Raw genomic sequence first — 27,791 nt, 5'->3', positions numbered from 1 at the left:
TCAGTAGTTCTTCTTTGCACTGAAGAAAGTCAAGGTGCTACAAATAGTATAACCTTCATTTTCACAGTGGCTCCTTCCTACGTGATAGTCCATTTCTTAGCATTTACATATGTGAACATTTTTTTCTCCAAATTCATGCAACTGTAAAGACAATAGACAAATTTCAGTACCCTTTGATACTATCATTTTCTCTTTGTATGTCACAAATACTCCATTCTATTTTGAATTGAAATGTGCCCTGAAGCGTACAATTGTGTCACTGCTCAGGGTGGGCCAAATGTGAAGACTCAAACACAGTCTTACTGAAATTTACAAAACTTCAGCAGATTCCAAAACCAAACTGTGGTTGAAAGCCAAGCTGCCATTCAGATGGATATCAAATCTCATCAGAATGAGTCTCCTAACTTCTTGTTAGCTTTTCCATCATGCCTATACTTGAAACTTCACTATAATTGGGTTAAGAACCTAATCTATTCCATATGGAATTGACAGTAATTTTAATGGGTTGTTTTGTGGAATTTTTTCCCAGTCGTCTGCTTTTCTGAGCGTAAGCACAGGAAAGAAGCACACTAGGAAGTTAATGTGTACTGAAGCCTAGGATGTGATTCAAGGAAGTCATCATGAAAATAAATACAGGGAAGTTGTGAAATAGGGCACAGAACTGTGCTATTAATTAGCAAACAGCACTTGCTTCAGCAACCAAGAAAATAATAAACAAATGGAATGTCTCCTCCCTTTTGCCTCCCCGTATATATCTCTGCACTCGAGCAACTTGCCATCTGACATTCAAACCATGCTACGCCTGGAATTGCATAGTGCCCATACTGAACATATATTCCATGCACCGACAGACACGAGTGACACAGGAGCCACAGCACCCGCAGGGGCAGGGGAGCCCAGAAGTCAGGGGGCAAACAGACCCCTTCTCTTGAGTAACTCTGGGACTGACTGAAAACCAAACAGCTCTAGGCATTCACCCAGGAGGCTGCTGCAGCAGGATTTTCTGAGTACTGCCCAGGTGGGCACCTGGGACCCAATGCATGCTTGCCATAAATCCCAGCTGAGGCACCTACGGAGAATTGTTAAGGTTGGAAAAGACCTCTAAGATCATCGAGGTCTTGAGGACTTCTGCCAGGAACTGCATGGAAGAATGTTGCCAGGCCCAGGTCTTGCAAAGGCTTTGGCTAGCACGCTAACCACCAAAGAGTCTTTCCTCTTGTTGTTCTTTATCATTCAGATGTCGAAGAATGGTCTTGCGGTTTAGCCCCAGTCGGGATCAGAAAACATGGAGCCAAGCACCCCAGGCGTAGGCAGGAGCAACATGAATTGTAATCACTTGGAGGCACACCCGCCCTAAATCAAAGTACATTTGCTTCCTGGCTCCTGTTCCTGGCTTGGACCATGCACAAGTCACTTGAACTGTTGGTGCTTCTCTTTCCTCTCCTGTAATTTTAGGATAACAAAACTGGCCTCCCTCCCAAGGCTGTTGTGGGGATCCATCAATGCAGACTCCGAAATCTCCTAGTGAGATTGTGGGTCGGGAAGCTGTGTCTGAATGCATTGTATCATGAATGTTACTCACAGAGGACTCGGATATGTAACTACAAAGCACACAATCATTTAGCTTTATTGCTTCATTATGTTCCAGTGAATTATCTGCAGATTACTGTGTCACTAGTCTTAAATAATACTCTTTTCAGAATTAGTGATTTGCTTGGTCACGTGTCAAAATCTGGCTGAATATCCTTTAATAATTTAGGTCATTTTTGGCTTCATATGAGTGGCTGTGGTTTTACAAAGCTGAGAACCTGACTCCCAAATTTTTATTGGGTAAGGTTTCAAACCATGCTGTCCAGCATCACAAAATGTTCTAAACCAGTTGACAATTTTGTGAAAAATCAATAATCTGCCCTGTTAGCCACATCCCTTTTTCTGCTCCAGAGCTGCCCATGTGGCATTGCCGGTCAGAGGCTGGGCGGGCCGAAGGGCGAGCACGTGTTGGGTAAGGAGTCAGGCTGCAGCCTGGGTCCCCTCCCAGCAGCAGTTCTCAGGCTTTCCCGGTGCAGCCCAGACTGCTGCTGCATCACTGGTGGCACCAGCCCAGCTTTAGATGGGGCTGTGTAGCTTGTTGCTGCCTTGCTGCACAGCCAACATATTCCTGAGGAGCTCAGTCAGGAGGAAAGTGGGAAATGTTAGTAGCGTAAAAGCCAGCCAATTCTCTAGAAAAGGCATTTGTTTCCCTTGCCAAAAGTCAAAGTCTACTATATACAAAGGAGGCATTATAGCTTCTCATAAAAAGGTCACAATAATCTTTTGTAATGGAAAGTGGAGTACAGACTAAATATAGGATCTCTCCCAGAATTCCTATAGCATGTAGATTAAATTCTGTTTATTACTAATGTGTGGATTGCTGCTATGCTGTGCTGTACAAAACTCAGCAGCTGAAAGAGAAGAAACCCAATCTATTTTATGTGTAGCTATGTAACTGGAAAGAGATGTTGTTATATATATTTTAAAGCAGAGGAATTTCAATTCATGTCTAGAATATTCCAAGATGAGTTACTGATCTCCAGCCTTGTATGGAAAATGTGTCTGCCTTTTTTGTCTTCCTTCATCAGAAGTGTAGCTTGTGCAACGTGCACGGACGTGAGCTTTCAAAACATATCATAAAAATACATATTATGAGGAGTTCCTGGACAACACCTGCCATCATGTAAAAATTCCTGAGTATAGAATTACATCACAAACCATTACTGTGTCAAAATACGTAAAGATTGGCCCTTAATGGCCCCTCAATCAATAATGAACACGTGAACTGGCCCTGAATTTGTATTCACGAAATAAACTTTTGCAGGCTTGACAGAATTCTGACAAAAAGGTGATGGAAACTGATTAATTACAATTCAGCATAATCCTGTATAGAAAAAGTAGTAGTCATTTAATAATCATATGCTGCCCAGGGAAATGGGAGCAGGGATTCCTTTCCAGTCTATCTTTTGCTGCTATGTTCCTGAAAGCTTCTCAAATCCCAATCCTTTGTGGTTGCCACTACAAAAACCTCATGCAAGAAAAGTACCCTCAAGTCAACTTATCCACTTAGCCAGTGGTTAAAAAAAAAAAAATCAAGAAAATGATGGAATTTACAAACCTTATCTTGGCCCTGCTAATCTAAAAATCCTGCTTGGCCTTTCAAGTATTGTTGAAAATCTGGCAAGCATCAAAAAGAGCAAAGCAATACATATTATCTGTGCTGTTAGACATTCAGTTCTAGGAAGCTCTGTCCTTTTGACATTTCAGATCCTGAAATGGGAAATTACTGGCAATTTTAACATCAGAAAACTGAACAAGCCTTTTGCATGGAATACCTTTTCCTCTTCCTGGCTTTATTTCTAACCATTCTAAAGCAAAACATTCCTTATCTACCAGTACTTTTTTATTCCACTCTCAATCATTATTCCAGCAACACCCCCACTCAAAAGGTGTGCAGGTTACTATTAATAAAGTCATTTAGAAGAAAATCAGCTTTTGCTAACTGATTCTTTTTCTTTTTTTTGGTGGCAAAGAAACAATCATTAACTTTTATAGTTTCAGCTCATATTACTGCTTGCGTGAAATGGGGCAGCAGCCACTTCTACTGCAAACACAGCAAAGCATTTGCAGAAGGCACGTGTCTTTTATTGGTTTTATATAGACATTTTTATTAATGTATGCTTGCACATGCACTTTTGTGCTATATCAGATCTGTGAGAGAAAAACTGAACAGCAACAAAAATAATCAAACTAGATTTTCAAAGCATATATTTGGAAATTGCTACACTGATACACAGAACACTATATAGAACAGTCATAATTTAAAAAGATATTAATATGAAGAACATGTTCTGGCCAGCCATGAAAGCCTACAGTATGTTCATCCTGCATAGCTAGGCTGAGATATCAGTGACTCTGACTTCATCTGACTTACACCAGGAAAAGAAACAAATAATGTCACTGACGAAAGAAAGCACATTTTTTTTAGAAAAATATATGGTTGCTGGAGGCCATGACTCTGGTGGGGTGAGATTCCTCTCCTTATTTTTGCCATCTAAAAATGAATTGTCTTATCTAAACTTGTCACCTTGATTCTCTCTGGGGAAGTCAATGGGAAATAGCAATTCATCTTATTCCACTATAATTGTCTAAGATAGGTAGATGAGCTGCCCTTTGTAGGCATCTAATTCTTTCCATTGACTGCAGAGAGCCAAGATAAATTATTTTGCTGTGGTCTTTAATTTTTAGGTGATTAATGGTCAGTTAGACAAATACCACCTGACTCCCATGGGAGAAGAGGCAAATTTCTCACTGCAAGGCAAGTGGAAGGATGAACAGACCACGGCCAGGAGGCTGCAGACAAGAATGTGGTTTCCTTACACCAAATCAGCAAGTCTGGAGGGAAGGAAACAAAGGGTATGACCTAATTCAGTAATAAGGGAGAAAGATTTGGATTTCCCATAACATCACTGCCTTTGAATTCCTCTCTGCTTCTGTTTCTAATGACAAAGACTGGCTTTCCAAAGAAAAGGATCAGACTACCCTTTTTAACAGATCTAGCAGTCGTTTTTATGGTGCCTCTTAGTCATAGGCACTATTAGATCTCTTTCCAAAAGCATTTCCTGGAACACACTGGTCTTTTGGAGAGTATAACAGCTCACGTGGAGGAGAGACATCCACGAATAATCAGTGGTTTTAGCCCCCATATGCAGAGTGTCTGTTTGGCCTGCATCCTTTGAACTGCCAGTGGATGCTGACCAGGAGCACGTTGTGCAGGGGTGAGTGTGCCACAGAAAGAGAGCTGAACTTTGCACAGGTAGACAAGGCAGTGGGAGATCATTTGCTCTCCCTGACCACTCCATCACACCTAAGGAGAGGAATTCAGTGTGTCATTATGGAAGACTGAAGAGGTTCTGGCACCCCTTGTAACTCCAGCAAACCCAAATTGAGCTACACTTGATACTTAGACAGGCTTCCAGATGAAGCTTATCCAACTCACGAAGACTTACCTGTATCATGACCAGACAACTGTCCAGAGAGCAAACTGGCATCACAGGCTGCACACAGGCCTGAAGGAGGAACACAGGCACGACAATTTGGTTTACAGTTAGATTAATTACCAGAACAACCACAGCTCAGCGCACAGGGCTGAGCACTGATCTAATCTGTTTGGCATGCATATTTTATTCTACCACTCTCCATTGCATTAATACCCTCTAAAACAGGTGTCAGAAGGAATAACTGAAAGGGTAACTCCATTGTGATGGTTAGCTAAAAGTTTTAAGTAATGTCAGTAGTTAAGTAAGAAATAATCAGCGACTTTTTTTTTGGCAAAATTCTCAAAAATACAACTAGCAGGAGCAGCTTAAGCTGAACTAAGAGACTGGTTTCTCTTTGTGTCATCCTTGCAATTCCACTATAAAATGTTGACTCCATCAATGAAACAGTTGTAGGAATTTTGCCACTTTCTTTGCACTTCATGAGGAATTACCGAAGGACACAACCACTTTTTTGCACATTCCTATTTCACTCCTCTTTGTTGCAAAAGCTGTAGCTGCTGTTTCCTACACTCAGGAGGATTCAGATAAGGGCAGCAGGTCTGCTCCATGTCCTGAGCCTCTTTTGCCAGCCATTTCCCAGTGCTGCTTCTGGCAGCTTTTCTGGTTTTTCTGTATCTCCTCTGCCTCTGTGGTATTTCTCACACTTTTACGCACAGATGCAGCTTGCTAATCCCTTTGCCTCTGGGGCTTGTCTTCATGATACAAGCCAGCAAAGCCATACCCCATGCTTGCCCTGAGCTCCAGAGAGCAGCAGAAGGATGTCAGTGTGGCTGCATTGCTTAAAACCTGGGCAAGGCAAGCATCTGCACTGTGCAGTGTGTTGTGTGCTGCAGACACACTCAGCTAAGCTTTCCATCATACACCAGTGACTTGGTAATGCACTTTTCTTGGCTGAAGTGCTCTGCTGTTTCAGTTACGCTCAACTGCATCTTAAAATTATCCTGAGTCAAAGGAACTGTGATAATAAATAATGCTAGTGAAGGTTAGCTTACTAAATAAAAATTTACTGTACTACATTGGAAGAGTCCCTGACCCGACAGAGAAATCACATATAAATCTCTGGTGTTCAAAGCAATTGAAAAATAAATATTGTAAAAATCTGCTGCAATCAACTGCAATTTTTACTAAATTCTCGACTGTTGTTGTTTACATAAAAAAAAAAAAGTAAAAAGAATTGGTTTTGATATCTTAATCATCCTAATCTCTGTTTTATATCAGCTTTCTGTTTCTGGAATGTAAAGCAAAGATATTAAGTATCCCATAAATCTAAAGCCATGCTACTGGGAAGGAATCCATGAAAAGCAAATGCTGTAAGAAATACAAAAGCTGGTTTCTTTGTCTAGTTAAGAAATTTCTAGTCACATTAAAATAGCTTCTCCTAAACAAAGTAGTACTTGCTTGCCATTAATCAGCTGTGCACTAAAGCAGTTTAGATTTTTGTCTTGGAAACGTGTACACTTGTTACATGCATAGGTGCAGGTTGCCACTTTAATTGGATTTTCTTTTGAACAAGACACTTATTCAATGGGACAGGAACAATGCATTTATTAATAAATTATTGAAATAATAAATAAAACAAAGGCTAATCAAAGAAACCCTGAGAAAAAGTGTGCACTCTGAGCACTCAAACTGTTTTGAACAACTGGAAAATCTTCAGTTTTTAACATTTCAGGCCTAGGGTATTGCAATGGCTTCAGCATTGATTGTTTTTTGTACTTCAAGAGGATACATATACATGAAGACAAACTGAAGTGATGTAGCTTATAAGTCCAAACATTAAAAAAACCAAACAAACCTTAAACTTTACCCTGCACATAGTCTGCCCTTGCAGAGAAGATCTTGAGCATCACACAGCTGTAGAAGACTGCATGCTAACTGAAGAAGGGCTCCGGAGAGGGAAAGCATTTTCAGAAAGGGACTGGGCCTCACCACAGCCATCATGCACACTTGCTTTTGCCCTGTAGTCTTTCCCAAGTGCACTACTTAAAATGAATAAAGTACTTTTTATTTTTGCTTTCTGATCTGTTTATTTTTTGTTACCCTCTTCCCCAATGAATTTCACAATGCCTGTACTTATCAAATAAAAACCCCCAGTACTTTCCAGCAGTATGCAAAAGACCTTTCTCCTGTCTGTCACCATGAATGGCTACCCTGTTCTTTACAGTTTTCTTCCAGAATATTTTTTTTACTGGCCACTCTCTATGACAGGATGAAGCACTATAAGGATGTACAGTCATATTCAGTGGGGCTGTTTTTACACTTTGTTCTTACAATAAATAGAGCTTGTGTACACTGATCTTCTGCATGTGAGTAAGGCTGCATTCCATAAACTGTGTGTTCCTAAAAATAAAGAGGCAAGGAACTATGAATAAGGAGAGTAAAATCTCTGTCTTCTCATTTAGGGATTGAGAAGAAAGCAGCAGCCCATTTAGCACCCACAGAGGGACACAATGCCACCCAGCACACCTGAGGATGTGTACTGACTGAGGTTTGGCTGTGGCCTGGGCAAAAAGAATGAACAATAAGCAGCAAGCTGCTAAGTTCCATGAAGGCTGAGGTGCTTTCCATGTGTGTACATAGCCATGGAACTTTGAAGCAAACAGAACTTTGAAGGTGCTGACCAAAGGGATCTGTGAAGTTTCATCACACCTATAAATGTGAAGATGCTGAGTGTGGGCTTTTGAGGTGGTAATTTTCAGTATTCAAATACATGGATTACCCTGTCTCTTGAAACATTGCAGCAACTGGTGGTAGTGCTGCTGCTGGTGCTTTAATTATTCCTTTTTATAGGAATAGGATTGTTATAGGTCCTACACAAGTTCCAGTAAAACTGTGCAACAACACTTGAGCTGTAGGATAAAAGCGTGTTTTTGTCATGGACTCTATTACTACTGGTTTGATATTCTCAGGACTTAGATGGTAAAGAGCTTGTTCAGTGGCTGAAAATTAGGTGTTTCATCAACAGTGTTCTGCAGTTACAAGCAGGTAAGTGTCCCAGGATGAACCAATAAATAAATAAGGCCATGCTTGCAACAATTCCTTCACAGACTACATAGGATGTTCAGCACATTAGGATCAATGTTACAGTAGTTTCTCTGGTTTTTATAGAAGAGGAAAAGGAGACAGAGGAAATAGAATTAAATAAGATGATATTTCAGAATGGAATAATGGAAAGCTGTGGGTATTGAGTTTGGATAGACTTGGGCTGTTTTCCTAGTTTTTTAAGTTTTTTTAAAACTCATAGCCTCAGTCAAATGTAAATAACTTCGAAATTTATACTACAGAAGACCTTGTATCTTACTCTTTTAAAATATAGAGCTTGTACATTTTCTGGGCAGAAACAGTACTTGCTGTTGGCAGCTCAGGGTTTTGCATAATGCCTGTAATGAGCTATGAAAATTAGACAAATACCATGAACTTTGTCTTGCCTTTTTTCTTTTTCTTTTTTTTTTTTTTTTTCTTTTTTGCTAATCAAAACAGGAGATCCTGATTATGTTTCCTTATGCTCCAAAATATACAACTTAAGAGGAGGGGGTTGTTTTTTCAAGAATATTTTCCTTTTCTTATCCCTTATATAAACTCTTTCTGGATCAAAACAACAGACTTTCATTCCTGAAGTCAGCTATATATGGAATCTTCAAAACACTCTCCTCACTTAAAAAAAATAATAAATTAAAACCTTTTCCCCTTGAGGGAAAGGTATTTACAAATCCAGGTTAAAAAGAAATATGTGACAAATGGGATAGACTGAAGAATATACTTCCTTGGGCTTCAAATTTTATAGAGCACCAGCATCACTGTGATTTAAATTGGTAATAAAGACAATAGTGTATGGAGCCCCTGATAAGGAGTTTGTGGAAGCCTTAAAGGGAGTGAAGCAATCACAAACACTCATGCCTGATAGATAAAAGTCTTCAAGGAGACTTCACCTCCAGATGTCCTCTCTGCCTCCTAAATTACAAGAAGTTATCCACAGGCTGTGCATAATTTTATTAAGTATGAGGAATGCATCCTGAATAGGATGCAGAGAACTATATGAAAGAACAACATACCAAATACAAAAAACCCCATGAGATTCTAATCCTAAATGTGGCAATTCATTTTATTGTTCAAGTTTGTTTTCTACAGAAAAAAGTTATAATTTTAAAAAATTGAGAATCTCAGACTTCAGATTTAAATATTTCTGTGAACATGTGGAAAATTTTTTTCAAGATCTCATAAACAAACAAACAAAAATTTTAATTGTTTATAGTAAAAGAAAGCCAGTAAAACCCCCAGCCTTTCATGCTTTGTATAGCTTGTTTGTTTTCTGCTTGGAATTTTCACAAACTTCTGAAGGTGCTTGAAGACCCCTTGCCACATTATAGTTACAATAAAATCAAACTTCACATCTCAAACTCTCTCCAGAGGCCTTCTTCCTCTGTGTCAGGAAGGAGTGGGAAGAAGGGGAGTTAACCAGATTAATGTTTGTCGAGCTAGCAGAGTGCTCGTCATCGTTGATCAGGACTCTAATTTATGCGACCATGAGAGATAGAGACTCTCACTCACTACAGGAGGAAGACATTGGCCAAAATTCAAACTTACTATTTATTTTGAAACTACAAATACAAGTTCCACTGGGATTTCCCCGTTGAGTAAGTGTAGCCAGAGAGGAAGGTAGAACTAAATTAACATAGCAAGAAAGCCACATGCTGTAACCACTAATATGGCCAATGAAAATCCTTAATGTAAAACAAACAAATCAATCATTTCTTGTTAATTATTATTTAATATTATGGAAATTAAAAATTCCATACCATTTCCTAATATTAAGCAAAAAAAACCCCAGGTTTTCTTTCTTTGAATTGAAGGTGAGCTAAGAAAAAGGACTTGCCTCAGAAAGCAAGCATGAAAAGATGAAAGGATTTGATACCATGGCTGAAGACCTCGGTGATAATAGGCAAGGAAGGATGAACAGTGGAGTCATTAAGTATCCACAGAAAAGAAGACTGGCAAGGCTTGAGGACTGTCTTCCCAGGTGGGAAGAACTGAAATGAAAGCTGATGACTGGGTTTCACAGGAGAGCTGCAAAATGGCAGCAAGCTCTGTGAAGCATCTGGGTTAAACACAGCGAGAGAAACTGTCCAAGGAGAAGGGTATTGAAGATGAGAAGCATGTAGGGTGAGTTTCACCTCACCTCACTTTAAAAGTCTTTGAGTTAGTCATTCAGATTCCCTTTATAGTCAATAAGTACTTCCAGGGAGTGAGTCACCTGACCTAAATTAGACATCTATCTTGAGATGGGATGAATCACACACTCAGAGTGTCTATTGATATCTATTGACTATAAAAGGAACCAGGACTTGCTTAGATGCAGACATCTACACTGCAGATGAATCCCATCCTTAGGCATTTTACAGAGTAGTGTGATAAACACCAGGAAAATCCATTATTTGGGGCCAAGCTACAAACACAGAATGGGCACAGGGAATCTGGTACCCTCCCCCTCACAATGTAACTGGAAATAGGACTAATAGAGACTGGGTTTTAGGATAATCCTTTATTGAGTTGAAAAGAAGAGGCCACAGCAAGGAATGCTGCTCTGCAGAAAACTGCTGCTAATGACAATAATTAGGCTGAATCAGAGGCTCTGCTTAAAAGACAGAAGTAAGATATGTGCTGGGAGGAGGAGAGAGGGAGCAAATAGCCTGTCTTCACTTTGGAATGTGGGATACTGCATCTAATCAGAGACTGATATCAAAGTGTTAAAACTTTATTAAAAGCAGAATCTAAACAAATGCCTTTCTACCCTGCTCACCCTCCTTTCTACCCTCCCAAATTCCTTAATGGAGAGTTTAAACGAAAATAAAAGTTCAAAATAAGTTCAGTCACTCTTGAGAAGCTCTTATATCTGAACGTTCTGCAATGAGAGCAATTTGTTATGTATTAACTGTAAGATTTAAGAAGTTAAATTTTAGAAAGGTGTGGCTTGTGCTAGCAAAAAACTACCACATATTTCAAATTTCCCATTCTTTTAAATGTCATATGTTGTAATTACACTAGCAGATTATTGAATATAATCTGGTCTTAAATCTTTGTTTTCTGGTCTGGAGTCTCCCCTATGCACCATGTCATCACTTGGTTGAAGTAGACACTGACTCCTGCGGGTGCAGTCTCAAATCTATTGCACATACAAACACAAGATTTCCACCATCAGTAATATTTTGCAGAAGATCAAGCAGAGGTGTTGATTTTGACTGCCTTCTCTGGTGATGATGGCAGTTTGAGAACCCTGGTAGAACCTCAGGTGCTATACAATATTCACTATAATATCCACTATTTTTATATATATATATATATATATATATATAAATCACTATTTCAGTAGTGAAAGTAGTTAAAAATTCCAATTTTGCTTTTTATTCTACCTTTTCACATAGATATATGCTCTGTTGATACACAGCTTCCCTATTTTACAATTAGCCTGTTCCAGAATGCCCTGCCTGGGACCACCCCTCTATTTTGTGAAGGAACGGATTTCAGAGTGTTCTGGGCTTTGTGGGACTTATTGAGCTGTAATAATTAATAAGCAGAGAAACAAAGCATTTGTTGAAGGTCGTCATGATACGAGTTAAAATAAAGATATCTAAGTCAAATACTGTCATTAAGCAGATGCTGTACTTATAAAAAATTATATTGTGTCTATAATACAATAAGGTTACATCACTGATGACAGTAACTTTGTTTTCCTTAATACTGTACAGGAAATTTTTGAAGAGGATTGTGACTACATTACTGATACATCAGCAATAAATGCCAAGCAAATAAGCAATAGGTTTAATGAGGTATATGGTAAAATTTGCCCTTTAAAACTACAAAACTCAGGCAGGCTAAAACATGGAAACATCTACATAAAAGTTGCTTGCATAATTCATGACAAGGCTCAGTATTATGTCCATTAGAGCCAATATAAGGAATACAAAGACAATTTTAAAACAACTAGTGAAGCATTTAAATGTACTCTGCATTCAGACTTTGTGTGGAGATTCCAGTGAATCTTAGAGTGCATTTCTTAGTTTAACATTTGTTTTGCTAATTCCTCCATGTCTCCATGGATTGTATTTACTGTTCTGTTGCTAATGCATTTTAAAGCTTTAAAGCTTTTAACCTTTAATCTCCACTTATTCAAGTGAGGTTAAGTGATCTTTTTCCTTACCTCATGTCCAAAAACAGGTCTTCAATCAAACATTCTTCTGAAAAGACCACACTCACACTTACCTATATCCTCATAAGCTTCCTTTTAAATGTGGAATCCTTTCTTAATGGTAATTCATAAGAAACATATTAAACAGCTTGTGCAGCACTCAAGAGCAAAATAAACACTGTTTTTTTCCCCGTCCTATCACATTTAAAGAGGGAGACACAAAGCACATTTGACGGATACACACAGACAGAGTGCTTCAGAGAGAAACGATATTACATTTATTTGAACAAGACTGCAAGACTGCTACTGTACTGCAATACATAGATTTTACTGAGCTAAGAGCAGAGCGTCAGGGAAAATAACAGAAATGCTGTATCCAGGCAGATGTGTTATTAAACAAATCAATTTCACTATTAGTTTTGTCAGCGTAAGGGCTGAGTTACAATTAACTCAACAGAAACTTCAGGAAATAGCAATGTTTTTAACATTCAGTCAACTTTTCCATTGGCATTCCTCCCGATTCAATCCCCAACACATTTATCTGTTTTGGAGATGCCTTCTTCTTTCTCTTGATGAAGAGGACACGTGGGAGATGAGTTCAGAGCCAATGCCCAGCCTTTAGACAAAGAAAGTCAAGAGTTAGTCTTCAGCCACCCTGCACTACAGGGAGGCTCACAAGTACTTGAATAATCTATGTCTATTATATCCCCTTTCAAATCAAGTTTTGCATCTTTGTTCTTGTTGTGCATAGGTAAGAAAGGAAAATCAGTACAGCAGAAAAAAAAAGGCCTGCAGAAGAGGAAGCTTGTGTGTAATAGGTTGTACAGATCTACAGATCTACAAATTTACAGATATACAGATCTATAGATCTGGGTCTCAGAAAAAACCCCTAGTTCTTCTAGAACTGAGGTCTGCAGTGTACCTAAACCAAATTCCCATTTACTCCTCTGCCTCTAGGTTGAAATTCTCAACAAAGTCCCTAGTTAGCTACTCTGAGACTTCCTAGTGGAATCTCATTATATGATCTGACCATGAAATCTGTCTTCTAAATTTTTCCATATTCTCCAAGGTTCTATATTAAAACTGTGTGAAAACAGAGATGACATGGAAGTATCAGCTCAGAGAAATGCTGACATGCTGTTTTATCCTATGTGCATTACTGAACACAGACAGTGTCAGTCTTAAAATGAGGGCAAATGAATGAGAAATATAAGATGCCACATAAACTGTGACTTTCAGTTATCCGAGACAGATTCAAAGCTGATTGTTGCCAGTGGGAATTCTTCTGTTTACCCTGAAATCTTTCAGTCAGCTTCCAGATAAATCATACAGCAAAATATCCTTTGGTATCAAAACCTCAGGGCTGTTACTTGACTATTTTGTTCACACGGTAAAAAGTTAGGGGAAATTAGTCCAGTAACTCATGGAAAGTGTAAATGCAGTTGACTCTCAGATGATGTAACAATATAAATATCATGCTCAATGACACGGCATACCAGCAAATACTTTATTTTACTGTCCAACAACATTTAAAAAAAGAAACTTTTAAAGGAATCTTGGGCAAGTTTGTTCAAAGATAGTGTTCTAGAGCGTTTCTTTTTTCATTTTGATTTTAATTATAGCAATTGCCTTAATAAAAGTTTCTGAGGTAAGGACTTACGCATTCCATTCACTCACTGCTGCGTTTAATTCCTATCACTGTTCAATCACTTGTTACTTTATTTTTAGGGGCAAATTTATAGCAAGCTGCTGGATCACATGTACCCAAGTATTTGAAGTATCTGCAGCTGCTTACATTGCAAGAGATCCAAGCTGCATTCCTGTCATGAATCATAGATTTGTGAGGGCAGAGCCACAAATATATATTAAAAAAATGCAGCTTACATGGCTTGAAATCAGCTTTTAAACAACTTTCCTAAAGGATTCATGGTGCTGGAAGAGCTGGGCACTCATTCACTCAGGTTATGATCTATTTCTCAACACAGGGCATCTTTAGATTCTCATTATGAGCTGCTGCTGGGATGTTTACTGGAGGCACACAATAGTCACTGTGTGACTGTAGGTAGAAAGGATAAATAAGAGACCATTAACAGAAAATCATTCAGGACCAGCTACCCAGGGGGTTTCCACTTGCAAAAGCCGAGGGACAATAGATTTTGCATTGTCACTGATGTAAATTCTCTTTTGCAGGATTTGCTTGTGCAAACAGGACTTGGACCTATAACTTACGTAATTTTGCTGTATATGAGACGTCACCTAATTGCACTTATGAGTTACTGGTGGTGAAACAGGTGAGATGGGAAAGTTGTGAAAAATCATTCTGTGGTGAAGGGATCTTTGTATCAGCAAATGCATGTGTGAATGGACACAGGCAGTGCCAGTCATTCTCAATCACATTTTCTAGTCTGAGAATGCTGACAATTGCCAGGTTACTCTGAAAGTATTTGGGACTAAAAAGTTTCCCAACTGCTGCTGTGACTAGATAATAAAAATGAGAGTAATTGCTGTTACTCACTAGTGATTGTTTTGTGATTCATTTTTAACTTCCGATCATGAAGGAAAAAAGTTATCAAGTGACACAGATATCAACCCAACCAATACAAATAGAGTCAAACAAACAGTTCATGAACAACATGTAGTCTGAATTTAAAGTTTTCCACCACTCCCTTTGTTTTTCTTTCATTTACAGAATGGAATAATTCTGAAGAGAAAGAGGGTAAGTTCATACATGAGTCACTAACCAGAGAGGGTTGAACTGCTTGCATAAAGTTTGAAAAGTTCTCTGTATAATAAGATTAAAATAACAGTGTATGTTCATTCAACAAGTCATAACTGTAACATTATAATATGAAAATTAGAATGGATCAGAATCCCTTTTACTCCATACGAACTTCTGTAATTTTATTATATAAGCCGAGAAGTCTCAAATATTGCACATGCAAGACAGGTGAGACTTAGACTGTAGAAAGTTCCAATCTAAACAAAAGTTACGTCTGCCAATTTTTATTTGAATCTCAAGATGCATATGTTTTACTCTTTAAAATGGACACAAAAGCACTTGTCCAATTTATTTCCTATTTTCCTTATCTTATATATCTTTCTGCTTTTTCTTCCTAACCTACAATGCCAGTTTATTGATCCAAACTTAATTTTCCTTTCAGACTTTTTTTAATAGAAAATTAAAGTTCAGTCCCTTGATAATTAATAAGAAGATGTGGTCATCTTGTTCCTTGCATTCTAAAGGAGGTATATATATATATATACATAATTTCTTGAAGAAGGGACAACATACAAACCTTTGTCTGAGATAATAAGAAGAGAGTGAAGAATAGTAAAGAGGATTTTCATGAGGCAGTATATTGGTAAGATAAGAGTAATGCTTTATTTCAGTATGTAAAAGCATCGGGTAAGCTTGCCATTGTTTAGTTCTAAAAATACACCACTTTTGACATGTATACATATAAAGAAATTAATATGGGCCAGTGCTTTTCAAGTATCATGCATTTGAACAAATAGTTGCTAGATAGACACAGCAGTAGTAAGCCTGATATCAGAAGCACAGTACACAATCACTCAGAGTAAAGAGCACCTGAGAACAAGAATGGACTGGGAAAGAGCCTATGCCTTTTATTTTTCCTTTAAAGTTTTTCTTGTCAATGCCTTATCTACCCAACAGAAGGATGGATAGTTATGAGTTCAAATTATGAGTTCAAATACCATTTCTGAGTCCCTTCATGCCTTACTTGCCATTTGAGTTTAACTTCCCTCTAAATCAGTTATTTATGTGATCTCTTAATGTTGGGTTTGGAGATAAGAACAAAACATAGGGTGCCTTTTGTTTTTTCATTTCTAACTATTATTATAATGTTTTATACTAGGTTTTGAGGACACACACATCTGTTCAATGTCCATGAAGTGCTACCAAATAATAATGACACATTACTTGTACGTATTGCAAAAGTGCTACCTGTAAAAGGGTTTTCTGAGAGCAGCAATCTATTACTGTCCAATCCATGCTTGACCAGCAGTCCTTCTCAGACAATTTCCCACACGTGGTACATGTGTGTATGTTTATGTGGACACACAAACCATCTCAGGGCCCTGCTGAGATTCTCTGTTGAAACCAAGGGCAAGCTGAGTGCCCGCCAGTTCTACAGCTGGAGTGCTCCTGAACAAAAATAATTAGAGGAAGTTTAGACTGGATATTGGGAAAAAGTTTCTTCACCCAGTGGGTGTTTGGACACTGCAAGAGGCTCCCTGGGGAAGTTGTCACAGCACCAAGCCTGACAAGAGCTCAAGAAGCATTTGAACAACATCGTCACCACATGATGTGATTCCTGGGATAGGTCCCTTCCAAACCAGCATATTCTGTGATTCTGTAAAATTCCCTTTCTTGCACAGCAGTTCTCATCATGGAGATAGGCTCTGTCTCAGTCTGTTGTTAAAGAACAATATATATTACTCTACACATTTTCCTGAAAGTATTTTTTTGGATTGATGACAATGCCTAAAGAAACACATAATATAATTTCCTTCAAATTCCTTATAAAAGTTTGTTCAAATATTTGTTAAAGAATTGCAGGGCAAGCATTTTCACAGCTAATTTGAAATCTGTTTGATTTCTCTTCTCTTCAAAAATGTTGCAGTTAATCAGACAGCAGAAGCAACACCATATATTTAATCTCAATAAAATTAGAGAACAATTTTGTAGAGAATAAAGAGAACAAAGATGTAGTCAATAGGACTATCCTAATTTAGACTGCACTGTTACCAAAACAAGAAATTATTTTCTAAGAAGTCTAACATACCTATGACACTTTTTCCCGTAGTCTGCTTCAGGCTTCTGGCTGCTACAATACAGGTTATTTTTGTCAGAAAATAGTAAAAAAATCAGCCCCAATCTGATTCCTCAGCAAAAATATTAAACTATTTTCTTACTGCTCCTATTTTAAAGTATTTGCAAACAGTGACAGAAAAGGAATAAATTAAATCACTTCTTATGTAAAGTTACAGAAGATTATTTTGTTGGATATGACATTTAGTGAGACTAAAGAGCTTCTCATTTGCATATCCTAGTTTCAGTCTTTGTATTTAAAGTAAATGATCAATCAGCAGAGAAGAGACTAAAAATCAATAAAGCAAATACATTTTCCTTGTAATTTGTCCAAAGGTTGTGATTTAGTTACAGTGCAACCTAAGTTGTTGGTCCAGTTACAGCATGTACGACAGCAAAACGTCTTTTTATTGATCACAAACTTGTGGCTCACAAAACAAAGACAAGAAGGTTTAAAAATGCCAAGTCCAAAAACCTTTGTCCTAATGGGTATACCCATTTCCCAAAACTGTGTCTTGATCGGAAGCCTATGGGAGTCAATAACTGTCTTCCCATTGACTGCAGTGGGTATTAAAATGAGGGTTCGAAATTTTCCCTATTTGAAAAATAGTAATAAAACCTACATATGAAAAACATTCATTTGTCAGTATTCCTTTACCATTACCATATGAGGACATGGTGCTTGTGTTGATGACCATGACATTTTGCCATACAGAATGCAAGCAGAAGAACTATGTAAAGAAGGAATAACTCACTGTGAAGAGGAAAAATTCCGATCTTCCTCAATTTGTAAAGCAAATTTGCTTCTTCAGTATTTTAAAAAGTCCTCTTTCCATGGAGGACATTCTTGTCCATTCCCTCAGTGGAGGACTTTGAAGACCAAACCAACTGAGGCAACAACCACCACGTTGTGTACGGATTTCTGTGTGTGAATGCACAAGTCTATATGCATCAAGTGTAAAATGCCTCTTCCTAAAATCAGTTGCAATTTATGGCTTGGGAAGGCTGGCTAAGGGCAAAGGGAGAGGGAGAGAGATTTTGTTACCATAGGCATAAAATAATTCTGGCACCAGCACTTCCAACTGCAGAACAGAACAGCGTAATGATAGTTTACATTTTTTAAATTTCCAGCAGGACATATTTGACATCCTATGGGCTTATCACTTAAAAATATATGCCATCCATTCCCTAAATAAAATTCCTACTTTTAATAACTTCTGCTTTGACCTTGCAAAACAGACAATGCCATGATCACTTACCTTCAAAGTCTTCATTAAATCTCCTCTGAAATGCTTCCCACTCCTAAATAGGATTAGGATTTTTTAAAAATCCAAAGTGAAGCAGTAAGTGACTGTCATCCTTTAAAATCAGAAAGATTTGGACATGAATTTCCATGTGACCCCTCGTTAATGTCCATCTCTACCAAAGAGACTACTGAATTTGCCTTCACACAGCTTGAAGTGCCCCAGAAGGTCCAAAGAAATGAAGAGAAGTATGTATTCCTGAGAAATTGCAGTTTTTACTCTGCAATTCCTTAATATAGAATAGGTTTAATGTCAGCCCATCAATCAAAAGACAGTGAGATTCTGGAAATTATTGTAATTTGAAGTCACTCACTGTCTGCTTAAGACCAAAAGAGAAAATGTTTTTCCAAGTAACTGGGAGACAATTTGCCTAAGGAATGGGACATTCAGGTACAAATCCTCACTTCAGAATACTTTTACACCAAATGAAATAATTGTGGCAAGGGGAGCTGAAACCAAGGAATGCAGCAGAATAGGTTCGTGGATGGCCTGAGTCCAGCCTCTGCTGTCTGTCAGGAGAGAGCCTCTTTCAGAGTCACTCTCAGAACAGCCCCATTATTCATGTGAAGGAGAAAAGCATTCCCTGCCTATGCGTTTTGCCTATACATTTTGTTGCACTCTGACCATGCTTGCAGGATCAGACCCAGGACAGCCCTACTCTGAGATTCCTGCTTTGGCTTGAACTTAAAAAAACTTCAGCTCCTGTTGGGATTTAGGCTTTTAAAAGCTTTTCAAGTCAACCCTAGTAACTATTATATAGTTATACTTATTATTACTTAATATTACTTATTAATCTTCATTTGCACATAGTTCTTTCAGGGTTAATTCTTGTGATTTAGGAATTGCTTAGTTCATCAGAGAGACCTGATCTCTACCATGAGGTGGGAAAAAGAGAACAAGGTATGTGTGCCGAGATAAGTGAAGTAGCTAAACACGGAGCTCCCCACAGGCAATCTCTTGCTTTGGCCTTTGTACACTCTGTGACGTTTCGGCAATATCAGAGACCATGGTACATTCTCAAAGTATCTTAGAATGGGCTAGCCAAGTGTCAAAACAAAAAAGAGAGCAACACAGCCATGCAGAATGGTGAGGAAGGATTCAGATTTTGAGTAAAAAAAATGCCAATGCTCTAAAAAGTGCAGTCTGGGCTGTAGGATGCTGTGTCCTTTTTTGTTTGCTTTTGTTGTGGGATTTTTTTTTCTTGCTTCTTCTTGTATATTCCTGAATTTGCAATCTGTAAAAAACCCAGTATTGCATCTTGGATCACAGTTGCTTACTGCACTGCAAAGCAGTACTGAATTTGTAAGAATGCATGGAAGGTTTTAAAATCACATATACCACAGATTCTGCAAGGAAAAGGGCTGACATTCCTGGGAGACCGAGTGAATCAAAGACACTGTGGATGTGGAGGTTGAGCTACTGATGGTGTTTCTCCCCAGAAGATTATATGAAAGACACATTTAGCATCTTTGCTGCAAGCTTGCTACTCCTTTGCCCAGAGCAGGGAAAGACTTGGAAAGGATGTGCCCCATGTATTTAAAGTGTACAATAAGGAGCTTCTAAAAAAACTGAAAACAAAAGGCAAATTTTAGGAAAATCTAGTAACAAATAAAGATGAAATGAAGGAATATTACTTGCATGAACTTGGCAGAAGTATGAGAAAATGCTTATCTACTGGGGAGTCAAAATGTAAAAAGATAAAAGACTTTGAAAATATATCTAAAGGACTTTGAAAATACATCTTCGGTTTATTTGGCTGCTTGGTATCATAGTTCTTTGTCACATTAGTTTTTTTAGTACAAATAAATTTTGTGAAGCGATCTGTTGCATTAAAGGGCTTTGATCATGAACTGACCTGCAAGAACAGTAAAAATATGCTCTCATTCACATTACCCTGAACAGAATAAATAGTATTCATTTCTTTTCCTGTGGAAAAAAATCACTATTATTCTTCTGTCCAACAGTTTCTCACTTTCCTGTATTGCAAGCCAGTTGCAGTTATTCTCACAGGGTTGTGTTGCCAGGAGGTTATTTTTTATAGCCAATGCATTATTCCAAAACATTCCACTTTATTTTCCTTTTTGCTAGAACTTTGTCTACAAATAACTTTGGCCCACATAGTCCTAGATTTTTCCCATTCAGGTTTCAAGCACATAACTAATATGGGAGGTTAACAGCTTCCTGGATATGCAAGAGGCACCTTCAAAAGTTAGATTCAGTTTGACTCACCACAACACTTCCTATTCTCATTTTACTCAAAAGTAGGAAAGGCCGAAGTGATTGCTATAGGCACCTCAGTTAGGCAGGATCACTTCAGGCCCTGGAGTCTTTAAATCTGTGCTAAACACCTATTTTTAAAATGCACTATCTTTCATACAGATACTATGTCTTTGATGCAAAATTTACTCATGAAACTGTCAGACATTGGGCAGACTTGATATTCATAACGATGTTTATCACCCTTAAATCCTGGCACCCAGAAATTATGGCATAAGGTATAGGACTGATAGGAAAGTGTCTGCAGGTAGCCTGGCTACAAGAACTTTCACTGGGTGAAAAGTATATGAAATGTGTAAAAATGGTATATGCAGTCCTGTAATCACCAAATCACAGTGGGAAAAAACTAGTGGGCTGCAAAACAAAGTTTGGGCAACCAACTTAAATTTGTAATCTTTTATATTATATAATGTTATATATATTTACATATAATATAAATACAATATATAACATAATTTGGGACAAGATACACCAAGATTTTTGGTTTCCTTCAGATAAATTTGGGTTGCAGAGATTTGCTTCCCTTCCCTGTATAAGCGCCTTTCCCTTTGCTTTGGAGGACCATTTCCCAACAAACTGATGACTGATATTCAGCTGATAGCAGAACTCTTTGCTACTGTGTAAGTGAGCTCACTATACACAGTTGCTGACATTGCTGAGATTGCTGCAAAAACTCTTCACCAAAGTGGTTTTTATATAAAAAACTGAAGGGAACATTTTCTGAACCTTCAGTAATTGCCTCGTTCCTTCCTTTGTGCTTATTTGTTTGTTCTTACTCCATCCCATCATCTTCTGGCATTGTTCTTGACTAATTGTAATGGACTGATTCCTAACACGTGTTGTCAGTGGATTGTTTGCTGGCATATCTGACAATATTATGATCTACTTCAAACTCTTCTAAATTTTGATGGTTTTATACTGTGGAAATTTAATAAACAGACTGGTAATTTAGAAAAAGAAATGTCAGCAAGATGTGTGGGATAGTACAAGGCCTAGTCTATATCCCATATTCTTCAAATGCAATTGTTTCTTTTCAAAGCATCCCAGCTGTTCAGCAATCAAGGACTATCTGTATCCCATATGCTAAAGCCAGATGTCAATATCACTGTGTGCACATTTGCAGTTCACTGTTCCGAAGAGTCAAACCATATTTCAGGGGAGGACATTGTCCAGGGAACTGAAGTGGGAGAGTTTCCAGCACAGCTCCCTGCCAAAATAGTAATAAATCCTTTCTTTAGGGATTGGACAAAAGTTTTGCATTATGTGGAAAACTAACTCTTCTTTCTTTACCAATAAAGCAGCAAAACAACAAGCTAATGTTTTTAAAAAACACTCACCTCTCTCCACTGCCTGTGAGAGGCACAAAGCGTGAGCAGCTAGGATAAAAACATCGACTTTTTGTGAAATGAATCCCACCCTCAGTGCATAGTCACAAGTGATTATGAAAGCACAGATTTACTACCATCCACCCCTACAGCACATGCTGTATCTTCCCACTCATTCCACCCCCTTTCATGAGGTATGTTCATCATATGTGTCTCCCCCTGTGATCCCTTTAAACTCTTTCTGCTCAGCCAGCACTGCTGAGGTAGGTGGAACCTACCACCACTCCGGTGACCCCAGCAGCACTTCAGAAGCATTGCTTCTTTGCTCACTTACTTTCCCATCGACTAACAGCCCCAGCAGACTTCCACTTTTCTTTTCTTCTTGCTCCCTAGTTGAATGCTATCACTGCACACCACTTATTTGGGTAGATTCAGGGAGGTCCCTGACAGATCCTTTGTCCTTTGGAGCATTTGTGTGGGAGGGGTAGGAGGTTGGAGCAGAGCCCTCCTATTAAAAAAAATTGTGACTTCGATGGAGATCCTGGTAGAGACCCATTCCTGTGATGCCATGAAACAATTTCTTTCTGGGGTAAACCAAATGTTGGCAATAAGGCATAGAGGTTCCTGGCAAAACTAATGAGAAATGAAAACAGAAGTGATGTGGTATTCAGCCTTCAGAAAGGCAGCTCATAGGCAAAATGAAGGGGAAAACACTTAGAATACATGCCGAATAAAAGGAAATACATTATTGGATTTCCTTTTTACTGATCAAAACCCTAGGGTTCCATCACATACTGAATTCTCTACAGTAGATTATAATATAAATCTCACCCATTCTCCATACACAGTGCACCTATTCATTGTCAACGAACTATCCTTACATCATTAATTTTTTGTACATTTGCATCTGGGACTAATGCTGGCATGGAAGCCTCTAGACCCCCCAAGATGCAGTAGAAAACTGTACACTGAATCATGAGCATTAGAAGTTGCATGAACACAAATGAATGACCTCACATCTCAAATAGTTTGATCTGGGATGGTCTTTTTAAGTAAGAAAGTCTGCAAGTTGTTTTTTTTTTTTTTTTTCGTGCATGTAAACCAGTAGATTACATGGAAATGAGCAGCATATAAGAATAATTTGTGGAGAAATTTTGCTCTGTGTATGCAAGTAACAGTTTGAGAGGCACAAAGCTTTCACCAAAGTTGAAATGAGTCTCTTCTTTGTTGGATATGAATATAGCTGTCGCTGCCCTGTCCCCCGTCCACCATACCATGAAAAGGACAGATGTAATTTACATTTTCCTTTCCTGGATGATACCAGATGGTTAACAGAGTGCTTCAGGAGCTGAATTCAGAGGAAAAGAGGTGGATCCTATTTCCAAGAACTGTGTAAAGTAAGAATTTCTGTTTGAAGGTTTTTACAGCACTTAGTTCCCAACTGTTTGTTGTATCCTGACTAAAGCAATTTTGGCATACAATCCCAATAGGATATCTGTGTCCTCATATATGTTAAAACAACTTCAAACCTCTGCCATCTGACTGAAAATGTTAACTTATTAGGCGTTATCTTTAGCTTTGCTTGTCAAAGAATAAAAGAGAGCATGTATTTGGCAGCACCCAGAAAAGTGACATCAAAATAGTCCCCAAAAGTAATTCAATCTCCTCTTACTTCACCATAAGGCACATTTGAATCTTTAAGGGATTGTATCTAAAGAAAAAAATGTTCTAAAGCAGCAGAGTAGCTTGACAGACCAGGTCCAAATTTCAAGCATGTGTTCGCTATTACCTGAAAATCCTATCCACAACTTGAAGCATGTTAGTAACTTAACAGTTTGAGTCCCCATGAATGGTAACTCTGAGCCTCAAAGGAGTTGATTTTGCAGGAAACCATTCCTGAGTGATTTGGAGATGTCTGCTTGAGTTCTTAATTGATTAATGCAATCAGTAGATAAGAGGAGACGCTTACGCTGCATGAATGAGCCCTCCTTCTGACCAGAAAATGGTTGGGATCCAGCCAGCAGAAGACAGTTTTGACCTGTCCCTTCTCCAGAACTTAGGCAGGTAACCCAGGATTTGGGGAGAGGCACTGCGAGTTACATAGGTTTCAGACTCTTGTATCCCATTTGAGATCAGGCACTCAAAAAAGCAGAGCTTGCTTTTCCAAATACAGTCTGCCCTCTGCATATCAGTTTTATGGTTTAAACACTCATGAAGGATGCAGGAAGTTTAGATGCCTGAGCCTTTTTAGCTTGAGCTGTGTCCTAAACTCTATGCTGCAAAGCAGCTACTCACTCTACTTTCTTCCTGTTAAGGCTTTGTTTATTTAAGCAAGATTCAGATTTAAGACAGATCATTCCCTTACTGCAGGGAGGAGAACAACAAATAATCTGGGAACCTCTTGGGTAGGTCGCTCAGCTGGGAGGGGGGGAGACCTGGTTCAGGTCCTGATCCCAGTCCCTACTTTTTTCTAAATCTCCTGCATGCAAACTGCATAAACATATCTGGGAGGGGAACCAGGCATCTCCCTGCTCCCTGCAGAGAGCACTAACTGTGAGGCCTCAGAAATCTGGGCTAGTTGTTGCCCAGCATGTGGCAAATTGTATCATCTTCTCAAGATGCCTAACTTTCTAACTTGTCTGATTAAGCTGCCTAAACATCAGATTTAGGTGTTTTGACATAACTCCCTGAGCACTGGGCATAAACTTTGCATACTTTGGGCACGCACTGCAAAGATAAAGTTCAAAAACAGGCATTATCAAACTAGCTCTAAATCACTTTGCAAAGGTCTTGCAGAAGTCCTAAGTCCACTAAATGCGCATGAAAAACAAAATCACCCAGAGTAGTTTCTATTTTTAGATATTTGTTTTGCCTCAGTTGTTCTGGCATTTGTTTGAGTGGTGGAAAACTGCACTAGTGCAGACACTTCCTAACTGGGTATGCTTTATCCACTTGCAGACACTTAGGGTGGCCAGGCAGCTAGCAAGAGACATCATCATCATCATCATCATCATCATCATCATCATCATCATCATCATCATCATCATCATCATCATCATCATCACGGTGCACAGAAGACAGGGCAAGGTTGATCATCTGTATGGCAGCATGCCTGTCAGGATGTGACAATACCCTGGCACAAAGACTGCCCTCAGATTCTTATCCTAAGGAGAAAACAAGACAAATCAGACCACTCACAGGGACACAATGTCAAAGAGGACAAAGAGCAAGCCTAAAGAGAATAGCAGAGTATAGTATAGCACTGCAAAGAATAATGCAGTATTCATCCTCTGCTCTTGCCTCCCAGTAATTTTGCTGCCTTGCCCTTTGTACTTTTTATTCTTTAGCTATTAAAGGAATTAAAAATCTAATAATGCGCATTAAAAACTGAAGCCTTAATCTGAAGGAATGGAAATAACTGTTGAGGCTGTCTAAACGTTCTCAGAGAAAGCACATAAAATCATTTACAAACCTGCAATTCATCAAAAACCAGCAAATTATTTCTTATATATCTTTATTCTATGCATCTTCAAGGCTTGTGTTAGTTTAATGCAGAAGGTCAAATTAATTCCACATGTAATTCAGTGCAGCAAGTGAAGCTGTATTGCAGCTTCACATGGCCATATAGATTATCTAGACTATTCTTTAAAAACCAACAAATTACCGGAGTCTAAAAGTATTTGCAATAAAACAAATAAGCGTTTCATCATGTTCCTTCCTGTAGCACATGGAAGCTGTGGCTGTTAGTCTTTTACTCTTATATTTTAAATCCGTGACAGAGTATTGGAACTGGTTTTTGGCCTGTGGTTTGAGGGGGTGTTTGGAGTAGATGTTTTGTGAATCCTTCAGGACTGTCCTATCTTTTGCATGCAATTGGAAACGATGGGTCTTGATAATCTAGGTGGTCCCTTCTGTCCTGTGATCTTATCCTTTGGCTTTTCAAAGTCTTCACCATGCACTTCACAGAATATGTCTTTCACACTCTTGGACTGGACTGCTACTTTCAAACTGCTGATGGAGAAAATTTAACTATTTGTTACAGAAAAAAATGTTTGAAGGGTCAAGGGCTTGGACAGTATTCACTTCCAACAGTGGGATATTAATCAGAAAAAATACATCTCACCATAGGTTAAAGAAACATCTTTCTCAGTTGTGTGACTTCAGCTCTATTTTGGTTCTACTGAAACAAAGGTATTTTTCCATCTAAGGCAAGTAGTTACTACTGTATCTGGCCTCTACTTGAAACTCTATCAGGTCATCCTGATTTATTTCTGTCAACTAGCAAGCCCTTTGGCTAGAGACTTATTTTCCCCACAGGTGTAAAAAATGCCAAACTGTAATTTATAAAACAGAAGATGACAGAATCCCATTTGTACAATACATCTAGGTGCCAAAAGGTAATCTTATTACAAATAACACAACCTTCTCACAGCACTTGCTATATTATTTTCCGGGTGGTCTACAAAGTTGATTCAGAGAATAATGCCACAACAGCAACTTGTAGTTCCTAAGGCCAAATAGCCAGATGTGTCAATAAACAGTGCAAACTGGAAACAGATGTAAGTCCTTGTTGAATAACAAATATAATGAAAATACTTCCTTAGCTCTCTCATGCTTTCACACACACAAAAATTTATCTCTTCCATATTTTTTTAAATTGAATTATTTGCTGCTTCATTTTTATGTCACCAAGATCTCTTTCAAAATCTTAGTCACCCTCCAATGAACTAATAAAGATTAGTATATCTACAGCAATTGCCTAATATCTGGTCAAATTGCTTCTACCTAATGATTTTATCATGGAAATTCCTTATCATTGAGATAAGATGAAAACTGTTAAAGGCATATGTGAAGGCCAAGTCTGGGCAGTCTCGTGCACCTGCATAGTTTCTGCCCGTGTGTGAGAGTAGACAGTCTGTAGGATTGATAATACATCTCAGACCACTGGCAAAATCCCTGAGATGACTAAATAGACTTCAGTTTTGAGTGAAAGTCAAAACAATGTTTCAGGAGTATTTCACACCATCGGGATCTCTATGAGACCTTGTATAAAGCCACATGTTCAAACATGATCTGTACCTTCAGTCCTTGTCTGCAAGTGATGACAGCTCAGTTATGTGAAAAGCTACTTTAAAATGGAATACCAGCTCAAAAACTAAAAAGGAAATATTTTGTGAGCTAAGAGTCCTGGTATTATTTGCTTATATTGTCATGTTCAGTACCAATCAAAAAATGCCCCCCCTAATTCTTAAGAACAGAGAAGTCACATTTTCCTTAACTAAAGTAGTTTCAAGACTTTTTGATTACTATTGTATTCCAGAAAAAAACGTAACTTCTTTCACTATGCAGAAAATACGGGATTTTGTGCCTTTTGAGACTAACTGGAAATATCACCTTATGAAATTAAACAGGAATCTGGGAGAAAAAAAGTTATCTGTCTTGTTCCCAGATGCCAGCATGCACATTGATCCACATAAAATCTTTACCGGAGAAGACACGTCTGCGTATGAAAAGGGCAAAGAGCATAGAGGAGGAGCTCAAAGATGTGAGTCATTCCCACAACCTGAACCAGGGAAAATACTTCACATGCAAAAACCCTGAAAGGTGTTTGAGCATTCATTATTTCTCCTAAAAATGAGGACAGGAGAATAACCAACATTTCAGAAAAAGGATTACAAACTTATTATCCTACTGTTTTTCAACGTGCTTTCATCCTTCAGGCTCTGGCTGTGGTCTGTCAGCAGACACACTCAGTGGCAGTGCTAGCTTTGGAAATTC

General features: G+C 38.4%; 1 long non-coding RNA gene across 1 annotated transcript; it reads right to left on the bottom strand.

Annotated features, from left to right (window-relative positions):
* Window positions 1–27,791, bottom strand: LOC132323668 (uncharacterized). The gene is made up of 3 exons (XR_009485398.1): window positions 27,706–27,791; window positions 5,040–5,099; window positions 1–141 (listed from the first exon to the last, which is right to left on the bottom strand). It is a non-coding gene; the product is annotated as an uncharacterized LOC132323668 (long non-coding RNA).

Source organism: Haemorhous mexicanus, chromosome 2, assembly GCF_027477595.1.
Source record: "Haemorhous mexicanus isolate bHaeMex1 chromosome 2, bHaeMex1.pri, whole genome shotgun sequence".
Lineage (NCBI taxonomy): Eukaryota > Metazoa > Chordata > Aves > Passeriformes > Fringillidae > Haemorhous > Haemorhous mexicanus.
Note: the sequence above shows the minus strand (reverse complement) of the source record. Positions and strands in the feature narration are given on the sequence as shown.